Genomic DNA, 10,688 nt, shown 5'->3' with positions numbered 1-10,688 from the left:
CTTTGCCATGTTTAAATCCACAGGTGACAAGATTGTAATTGAAAACTAATAAAAATTATTATTAAAAAATAACTAAATCCATGCATGACTCATGGGGACACAGGCACAACCATAGGATGCTCTTTCCACACATTCTGCTTCCTTGCTATCAGTCCTGACATGTCATGCTAGAGGTCAATACAGTAGTCATTTCCTGATTGCCACAAAAGACGCCTCTGTGGTTACATGTGCACCCTCTTTGACCATTCATTTCCTTTTTAGGAATATTTATTTCTTCGCCTGTGTGCACATGGCATTTTATTCCAAGAGCAGTGGAGTCTTGAGTACTTACTTTCCCCCCTACATAACACACACACAAATTAGACGCATTGGTGTTTTTGTGTGTGTCCCTGAAAAGCGCTTCTTGAGAATTTGGTTTTGTTCCAAAAAGAAAAGCTTGCTGCAGGTTGACTCTGCATTGCTTCCACAGCATGTCCCTTTGAATACAGATATAGGCAGTCCTGGCAACGGTGTCTTTGTGGACCCACAGCTTCCCAATGACATTGTGGGTGGGTGTCCCCCATAACTGCAATCACCACTCCCTTTTTCATTGACCTGGACCAGCGGTCAGCAAACTTTTTCAGCAGGGAGCTGGTCCACTGTCCCTCAGACCTTGTGTGTGTGTGTGTGTGTGGGGAAACTATATTTTGGAAAGAAAAACAAGATGCAAGAGCACCACGAGCCCCGGTGGCTGTTTACCTGTGTCTTCCGAGCGGCAGTGGCGGCGGGACGATGAGTGGCATGTGAAAGGGCTCTGGAGAGGGGCTGCTTAAAATGGCGGCCGCTCGAGCGCAGCTGCTGCTGCTGGCACCAACAAAGCCCAGCCCCCCCTTCCTCCTCTAGGCAGGGCAGGGAGAAGCCAGGAGGAGGGAGGGAGGGGAGGCGCTGCCGCCGCCACTGTGTGAAGGAGAGGGAAAGAACGTGCATGCTGGCAATCCATGCAGCGATTCCCAGACTGTCCGTGGGCTGGATCCAGAAGGCAATTGGGCCAGATCCGGCCTGTGGGCTTTAGTTTGCCTACCCATGACGTGGGCCATGTGCAGGGAGGAAAAGGTGTGGATCACCTCCTCCAGGGGAGGGTTTTCAAAGCATCTCAAATAACCACACCCACCCTTCTGGGTGGCAGGATCTAGAATCAATCTAGATTGAAAGCAGCGTGTTGATGAAGATGAGCAGGAAAGATTTCAGTTGGAGAAAAGCTACATTTTTGTGCTACAAGTTGGTTAGTGTGTATGCAGTAGGCTTGCCATATTTCAAAAAGTGGAAATCTGGACACAAAGTTGTTTTGGCAGCTACCTAAATTGTATAGAAACTTGTTCATGTATGCGACTACAGTGCCAAGAGTGTTACTCACCCCAAAATGGAAAGAAGCAGAAGTCCCAGCAAAGGAAGAACGGATACAAAAACTTACGGAATATGCAGAAATGGCGAAACTTACCGGAAGAATAAGAAATCAAGATAACAAACTTTTTTATATAAAAGAATGGAAATGGCTTATTGAATATTGACAGATAAATTGCAAACAGATAAAAACAGTAGCAGGATTACTGTAAGAACCTGCAGTTTCATAAGAGTATATATTTAAAGTAGATAATTAAATGAGCAAATTAAATGAATTTGGATATGCAGAAGATATTTAAAAAATAAATTTGAGGAAACACAGAAAGAAGGGGAAGGAAGTCAAACTTTCAAATGTTAAATTGATTGTAAAACTAATGAAATGTATAAACTTGAAAAGTATTAATAAAAACTTTAAAAAGGGGGGGGGGATTTTGTTATATTTATCCCGAAGACCTTCCTTTTTCAACAAGCCTTTATCAAAAAAACCCACTGGACCTATTTTAAATTATGTTTATCTAACAGATTTTTTAAAAAGTCTTTGTATTGCTTTTTTACACATGGAATAGTTTTTTTTTTTGCTGTTTCTACAATTTTGTTTTATGGCATCATCTGTTTAATTTGCATTATAATTGTAGATCTTCTCATTGTAACTTTCTCTGGAATCCTATGGTAAAGGATGGGTTAAGAAGTGGAATGAAACAAATAGATAAAACGTCAGTGGCTGTCTTTAAAAAAAAAGACAGCTGGAGATTATGTCACTGCCTCTATTGGAAATGCTTTGGGTTCCTTGTTTTGGTCTGAACCCCTGACTTGCTAGTTGTGGTGAAAGTGTCTCATGGCCTGGTCTAGTGATCATTAGCCACACAAAGAGGAAACCGGCCTGATGCTCTGAGCAGGCAGAAACCAATTCCAGAGGAAACATTTTAGCAGCTAGTCAGAGATGTAGGCTTGCTTCCCCCCCCCCCCCAAAAAAAACATGAAGCATCATCCTAGAGGCACAAGCACAAGTCAGAAATGTAGGTAAGAGATTTTACTTTCTTGGGCTCCATGATCACTGCAGATGGTGACAGCAGTCACGAAACTAAAAGACGCCTGCTTCTTGGGAGGAAAGAATATCAACAACCTCAGATATGCTGATGATACTACCTTGATGGCAGAAAGTGAGGAGGAAAAAAAAGAACCTTTTAATGAGGGTGAAAGAGGAGAGCGCAAAATATGGTCTGAAGCTCAACATCAAAAAAACTAAGATCATGGCCACTGGTCCCATCACCTCCTGGCAAATAGAAGGGGAAGAAATGGAGGCAGTGAGAGATTTCACTTTCTTGGGTTCCATGATCACTGCAGATGGTGACAGCAGTCACAAAATTAGAAGATGCCTGCTTCTTGGGAGAAAAGCAATGACAAACCTAGACAGCATCTTAAAAAGCAAAGACATCACCTTGCTGACAAAGGTCCGTATAGTTAAAGCTATGGTTTTCCCAGTAGTAATGTACGGAAGTGAAAGCTGGACCATAAAGAAGGCTGATCGCCAAAGAATTGATGCTTTTGAATTATGGTGCTGGAGGAGACTCTTGAGAGTCCCATGGACTGTAAAAAGATCAAACTTATCCATCCTTAAAGAAATCAGCCCTGAGTGCTCCCTGGAAGGACAGATCCTGAAGTTGAGGCTCCAGTATTTTGGCCACCTCATGAGAAGAGAAGACTCCCTGGAAAAGACCCTGATGTTGGGAAAGATGGAGGGCACAAGGAGAAGGGGACGACAGAGGATGAGATGGTTGGACATTGTTCTCAAAGTGACTGGCACGAGTTTGCAGGAGGCAGTGAAAGATAGGCATGCCTAGCATGCTGTGGTCCATGGGGTCACGAAGAGTCAGACACGACTGAACGACTGAACAACAAAGAAGGGGCTAATGCTGTTATGATTTGGTGGGGTGTGAGACACCCTAAATTTCTGGGTCCAATAAAAGAATTGATCGAGATTTGGGTTTGAGAATGGCAGAGTTGTGACACAAAGGAGCAGAGTGGGCAATTAACAAAGCAGTTACTCTGTGCCACAGGAGAGGGGTGCAAGTCCGTCCTTCCTGAGGCAGTTAGCAGGAAACAAAAGGCGAGAGTTTTTAGGATGGCAGTTGGCAGTGGTGTGTTAGCAAAAACTTGTGCTGTGCCAGAAGCGGTTTAGTCCTGCTTGCCACACGACCCGGAAAGCGGTCTGTGGACAAATGCCAGCTCCCTCGACCTGAAAGCGAGATGAGTGCCGCAACCCCATAGTCGCCTTTGACTCGACTTAACCGTTCAGTGGTCCTTTACCATTTACCTTTTTTTATTTGTTAGCAAAATCTGTGACAAGCTGTAAAAGGAGACAGAGTACATGGCTGGTTTCTGTTTTGGAGCCAAGGCCGATGATATATTTGTCCTTATGATATATGGTTTATTTACACACATACTCAACCTTAGCCTACGATGGAGACTGGAGAGGTTCCCAGCGTTACAATCCAAGAGGGTCTCTTGCTTCTTCCATAGGCACAACAGTCTTGGCTCCAAAACAGAAACCCAAACAGAAACCCTGCTGTGGAGATTGGGTTGGCATGTAATTTGTCTCGCCAGGCTTCTAGTTTATGTAACTTCCCTTACTTTGGGAGGAAATAAAGTCTTTGTTCCCTTCCCAGTCAACCACGTGAATTCAGTGTGTGAGGAGGTTTGAGGTAGTTGCTCTACCTCAGCAACATGGCCTTCACAAACCTCTTCTGAGTTCCTGTACTAATAACCTAGGAACTTTTCCCACACTGAAACTTAGCCAAGTTTTACTGCCTGTGCAACTTTTCTGACTGATGTATGGAAAAGCACATGGACCAGACTTTTGAAGAGTTTGTAAGTAAACCAAATTGTAACCTAGCTGATTTATGGTATTTTTCCTGTGCTGGAGAAAGAGGCAAATTTTGGAGCACACTTGGAAAGGCATATTTCAAAGTCCAAAGAATCTATAATTCCATGCTTTACTTTGCTGCATATTTTGTGATTTTAAATCTCTTTAAATCACCAAAGATACTTACCCCAAAATTGGATCTTTTACACACACACACACACACACACACACACACACACACTGCACCAACAAGCATGGTGAAACCCACACTTGCTGTGTATAAAACATACATATAAAGCAATATGTATTCAATAATACTCAATAATACTGGGAACTGTAGTTTGCTATGGGTGCTGGGAATTACAGCTCTGCATGGGACAAATGCAATGCACGGGAATTCATTTGCGGTGTGTGTGTGTGTCGTAAATGTCCTTTCAAGTTGTTTTAAATGTCTGCAGCCACTTTCCAAACCCAGACTTCTTTAAATCACCTATAAGTGGGACCTACAACAAAATGCTGCAGCCCATCTCTTCAGGATTTCAGCTGGTCAGCCAGTCATGCCCTCCTCTAGGACATTCTGTTCCATTCCTTCTCTTCTTTTCCAATGACAGTAAAAGTTCTGTGGTCACACTAAGAACGCTCTGTTCTTATTTTTTTGGGGGGGGGGCAGGATTAAAAAAAAACACAAACTACTTCTACCAACCTGGGATTCCCTCGTGCATTCTGATCCTTCCCTCTTTGTTTCCTGTCACATCTGTTTTTTGGCTCCAGTCCAGCTGGCACTCGCCACCTGAGCTTGGTATTTTCAGGGCTAGGGAGGGATGTTCTGCGCTGGGCTAGCAGCAGGAAAGTCTCCGACAGGCACAAGTGTGTGATGTCACCGGTGTTCCTGCAGCTCGGAGAACAAAGCTTCCAGCGGCAGAATGTATGCTGGGCGCGTCAAGTTGGCTGGGAATGAAACTTCAGAGAACAGCGCAAGGAAGATGTGGTGCCAGGGTACCACAGCCAGGAAGGCTGAAGGAAAGAGACGGAAAACACAGGGATCTGAAGAAAAGCAACATGCATGAAGGATGAACCAATGAATTCAGGGATGTTTCTCCTGCTGCCTGGAGGGTTACAGTCTGAGATCACCTTCTGAAGCCATCCTCCTTTGTGCCTTCTCCTCAAGAGGTGCGGAGGGTGGCAACACGAGAACAGGGCCTTCTCTGCAGTGGCTCCCTGCCTGTTGAATACTCTCCCCAGGGAAGTTGGCCTGGCACCTTCATTGCATACCTTTAGGCACCAGGCAAAAATGTTCCTTTTTAACCAGGCCTTTGGTTTATCTGTTTGATATTCCTATACCCTTTTAAAATGTGGATCTTTTCTGGAGGGAGGGTGTTATTGGGTTGTTGTTTTATTTTGATCATATATGTTGTGATCTTTTCTGTGAACCGCCCTGAGACCTTTGGGTATAGTGTGGTATATAAACTCTAATAATAATAATAATAATAATAATAATACAGTCCTCCCATAACTGTTTTAAGAGTTCAAAGTGTTTCACATACATTAGGGACTCAGCTACATTAGTCAAAAAAACGGTTTGAATGCATTATAAACATGCAACACCAGATGGTGCTGTAGAGCAGAAAACTTTTCTGCAGGATTTTACATAGGGTTTTCTTCTTTTGTTATAATGATCTAATTTCTGACTAATTTATAGTCCACCCCCCCCCGCCCCTGTGTGTAGATTCACCTTAGGTCTGTAATTTTTAGGATCACTATAAAGCAAGCCAGCATTTTCCTTGTCTTCACAGCATCACATACATTAGTTCTTTAATCTTTAGGGCAATTATAAAGTAAGCCAGCGTTCTCATTGTCTTCGTAGCACAAATGGGTACGTCACATGCTTAAAGGCTCCTCCAGATGTCCTTTTTTGATTGTGGCTTCATTATGAGTAGTATAGTAGTAGTATTTATTAAATTTGTACACTACCCCAAAGAGGTACAACAACCAAATAGGTAGGAATTGATATATAAGCAAAAGTAATTACAAACTGGAATAATGAACAGAATAATAACGGGTGGTGATTTTTTTGTTTGAGGATATGCAGCATAAAAAGGGGAAATAGGAAGCCAGGGTGGGTTGGGAAGTCTAAAGGGAATAAATGGAGGAAAATATGTAGAATATGTATGTAGGTATTGAAACTCTGGAAAATAATAAAAAGCAATTAAAAAAACTATGAAAAATTGATGGGGGGGGGAGGGAAAGGACACTGCCCTTCATCCGCAGATCTCAGGGTGGTTCACAACATAACAATGCAATATAAAAGCACAAAATACATGATAACAACTACAACAAAACCCCAAACCAATAACCCCTCTCCATGATTTGTGCTCATGATCCTGCTCTCAGTACTGCTCGTTCCTGCAAAATGTTTGGAGTGGCCACAATGTTTTGTTCACAGTTAGTGCATATCTCATCATTTTCTGCTGAAATCTCCTGACTTTGAATACCACAAATGCTCAATCCTATATCCCCTATGTTGTTAAACATCTACTGTACATGAAACCGCTGAGTGGAGTTAATCTGGAGGAGGTTTGGAGAACGTTGTCAGCAGTATGCTGATGACACTCAGCTCTACTTTTCCTTTACATCTGCAGGTGAGGCAGTGGAAGTGCTGGACCAGTGTCTTGCCTTGATAATGGACTGGATGAAAGCTAACAAACTGAAACTCAGACCAGATACGACTGAGGCACTGTTAGTGGGTGGTTCCTTGGACCAGAGGGGTGGGAGGTTGCCTGCCTCGCTGCCCTGCACCATTTGCTGCCTGAGTCATGATAGGGCTAATTCTCAGTCATGATAGGGCCGGCACTGGCTAAACTATAGCTTAGAACCTGGAACAAACGATGTGTTTAGAGAACAGGTAAGTAAGAGGACTGAGACATGGTATAGAAATGTATAAAATTTGCACAGTGTGGAGAAAATGGATGGAGGGAAGGGAAGTTTCTCTCTCATAATATTAGAACTTGGGCAACATCCAAAGAACCTGAATGTTGGAAGATCCAGAACAGACAAAACAACAGAGGGTGGGTCTAGATAAAGGCTGGGGGGGGGGAGTTATAAATAAGTCAGAATTAGATGGTTATAACAAAAGGGGGGGGGAATCTCTATGGAAAATCGTGTTTTGAAAATCCTGCTCTCTGGTGCCATTTGGTGTTGTGTGTTTATAGCACATTCAAATCGCTGTTTGTTTACTAATGTAGCCAAGTCCTTAAACTATGGAATTTGGTCCCATATGAAGTAGTGATGGCTGCCAACTGGGAAGGCTTTGGTTAGACAAATTAATGGAAGGTATGGCTATCAAGAGCTACTAACCACAATGGCTATGCTTTATCTCCATTGTCAGAGGCCAGCAATCTGTATAAGTAGGAGAATTTTATAAAGCCAAGGCTCCTAAACTTTCTTCATTCCCCCCCCCCCCCAGACATGAGTTTCTTTTTTTTCTGCCAGACCCTTTGTCAGCATTCCTCTTCCCTTACTTTCACTTCTTCTTTCAGGTTCACATGAACGGATAATGTGATTCTGAAGAAATGTAATAGCATCAAGAGCTGTTCAAGTTCCTCAATTCTGCACTTAAAAATAGATATTTATTGAAATAAATCCAACACATAAAACACAATAATAATAATAATAGAAATACAACTTTTTATTCAAGTGTTAATTAGGAAAATTATGCTTTTTATGTAAATAATTTTTGACTTTTTCTTTTTCTTTTTTATATTTTTGTCTTTTCTTCTTTTTCTTCTATTTTGTAGTTGTTTTCTTTGCTTTTTCTTTTTTTCATCGAGCTTTCTTTTTGTAGTAGAAGATTGTATAAATCGGTGTAAATTCTTTGTATATGTATATAATTTAAATCATTAAAGACTATTTTAAAAAAAGAAATACAGCTACAAAAGAGCAGTGTTTAATGTTTGACGTTTTATTAGGTTTTTATATTCTGCTGTAAGCAGCCCAGATAATAATAAATTACTACTACTACTACTACTACTACTACTACTTATATCAGGTAGTTAATAGCATTTAAAACTATTTGGAAAGCCAAGTTTCACATTGTATTGTGGAGTCTTGTATGTATTTATTGCATATATATGAGATAAGGTCCCACCAAACACGTATTTTTCGGGGTCCTCTGAACCTTTGGCAACATGTAATTTTTGATTTATTTTTTCAACTAATGCTAAACACCGCATCTTTTGTACCGAACTAAGAGCCACAAGTCCTGTAAGTTTTTACATTTTGGGGCAATGGAGATTCTGGCAGCTTGATAGGGCTGATGGGAAGTGCTGTCCAACAATGTCTAAATGGCCATTGGTTCCCCATCAACAGGTTTACAACAATGACCACTTATGGACCTCTGCATCACAAAGAGGGCACTGATTTGCATACAATTTGCATATGCCAACTTATATCTCCAAATGCAAATTTAGGAACAGTCCCTGTAATACAATACAATGCAAGACATATGACTAAAGTGGGGAAGACTGACCAAGTGATTTGTCTGCTTGTTCAGTTTACTAATGGGCAACTTTAAGTCTCATCCTTCTTGACTTCGTTATATTTAAACTGGACCAGATGACCCTTTAAACATAGGACTTTCCTATATAAAGTTGGACAAAATGGCTATGGGGATGGTGTGCAACAACAATAATTTCATCATATCTTAAGACACTGGAGTAGGGTTCTTCGACCTTGGCTCCCCAGATGTTGATGGACTACAACGCCCATCATTCCTGGACATTGACTAAGCTGGATCATGAAATTTGTAGTCCAAAATCTGAAGAACCAACACTGAAGAACACTGCTGTGGATAATGACTTGGATTTCTCCGGGTCCCCGATTCTGGTTTTAGGCACATCAACATAGTGGTGACAGTACAATCTGATTTTTGCAACAGCAAGGTCAATATGAGTTCTGCAACTGTGCGTCATATAAGCAAACTACATTTAAAAACAAACAAACATGAACATCCCACACTCTGATGCATCTGCATCATCTGTTTTTGGAGGAGGAACTGTGATATCTTTCCACTGTAGTTTATATAAGGAAGAGAAACAATATTGCTTCCAGCAAAGGAATCCATGTGCAAAGGTGAAGTCACCCTAATTTTCCTTAATCATTTTGATTACACTGCAGAGCAGGGCTGTTCCTGGCAGAGGCCATTAAGCTATTTATGATCTCAAGGTTATGGGTATCCAGAGATTTTTTTTCTCTCTCTCTCTGCCTCATTAGTGCCATTTTCTTGAGATGTTTTTTAATTAGCATCCTGGAAAGGTGATTTTCGTCTATGAAAAGCAACGATCATTCTTTGTGCAAGTTTACTAAAGTGTTACTAAAAAAAATCTGTGTCTCCGGGTGAGTTTGTTTATAACTAGGGAAGTTTCTGCTCCTTCAAAATAAATGAGCTAGAGGTGACATTTGTCACGTAGTTGTCCTGCCTCCCTTCCAACATGCACAGTAAGAAAGAGTTCATAGAATCCTATAAATGTAGAGGTGGAAGGGACCCCAAGTGTCATCAACCCCCACCCCACAATGCAGGAATCACTCTTCTTTGGTGATCCCTCGTAGCCGAGTAGATTGTCTTCCATAAACAAGGTTTTAACAATGAGTCTGTAAGTGACTGTGGAGGCCAGTTCTGGATCCACACGTCCTTCCACAGTGGGGACAATGGTTTCCGGGTAGGAGTTAATCACGGTGTGGATTTGCCAAACGTGCCTTCCTCTTACCATGTTTCTCCCTTGCGTCCTGAGTTCGAGTGTCCCATGACACCTTTGGTAAAAGCTGTTCTCCAATTGGAGTGCTCGCAGGTCAGTGGTTTCCCAAATGCTGGTGTTTGATACCACATTTTAAAAATTTGCCTTGAGACAGTCTTTAAATCTCTTTTGTTGACCACCAGCATTACACTTTCCATTTTAAATTTGGAATAGAGTAGGTTGCTTTGGAAGACGATAATCAGACATCCGCACAACGTGATCAGTCCAACTAAGTTGATGTTGAAGAATCATTGCTTCATTACTAAAGCATACCTGACAAATGGCCACCCAACCTTTGCTTAAAAAAACAATGTACGAGTGTCCTGCAGGGGACTTTACACTAAGCATCCCCAGCGATGGCCAGGAGCAAGGGAGTGGTGCACACTAACCCAGACCTTACTGTTCAGTACCCTATCTTCTTCTGGACCAGCTGGTGCTGTGGGATGTAGGTCTCATGGTCTGTCTGTAACACCACCTCCACCTCCATGTTGAACACACAGCCATGTTCTTGATGTCTTCCTCTCCAGGGCATCACACTTCCCAGGAGCTCCATGGACCCTAGACAGCTTGGATTCCGAGACCAGGGGGTGCCCCCCCCCAGGACAGAGTCGAACTGCTCTGATGGGGGACCTGGCATAAAGCTCAGTAGCATGTAG

Source organism: Lacerta agilis, chromosome 17 (assembly GCF_009819535.1).
Source record: "Lacerta agilis isolate rLacAgi1 chromosome 17, rLacAgi1.pri, whole genome shotgun sequence".
Classification (NCBI taxonomy): Eukaryota; Metazoa; Chordata; class Lepidosauria; order Squamata; family Lacertidae; genus Lacerta; species Lacerta agilis.
This window is presented reverse-complemented; position numbering follows the sequence as displayed.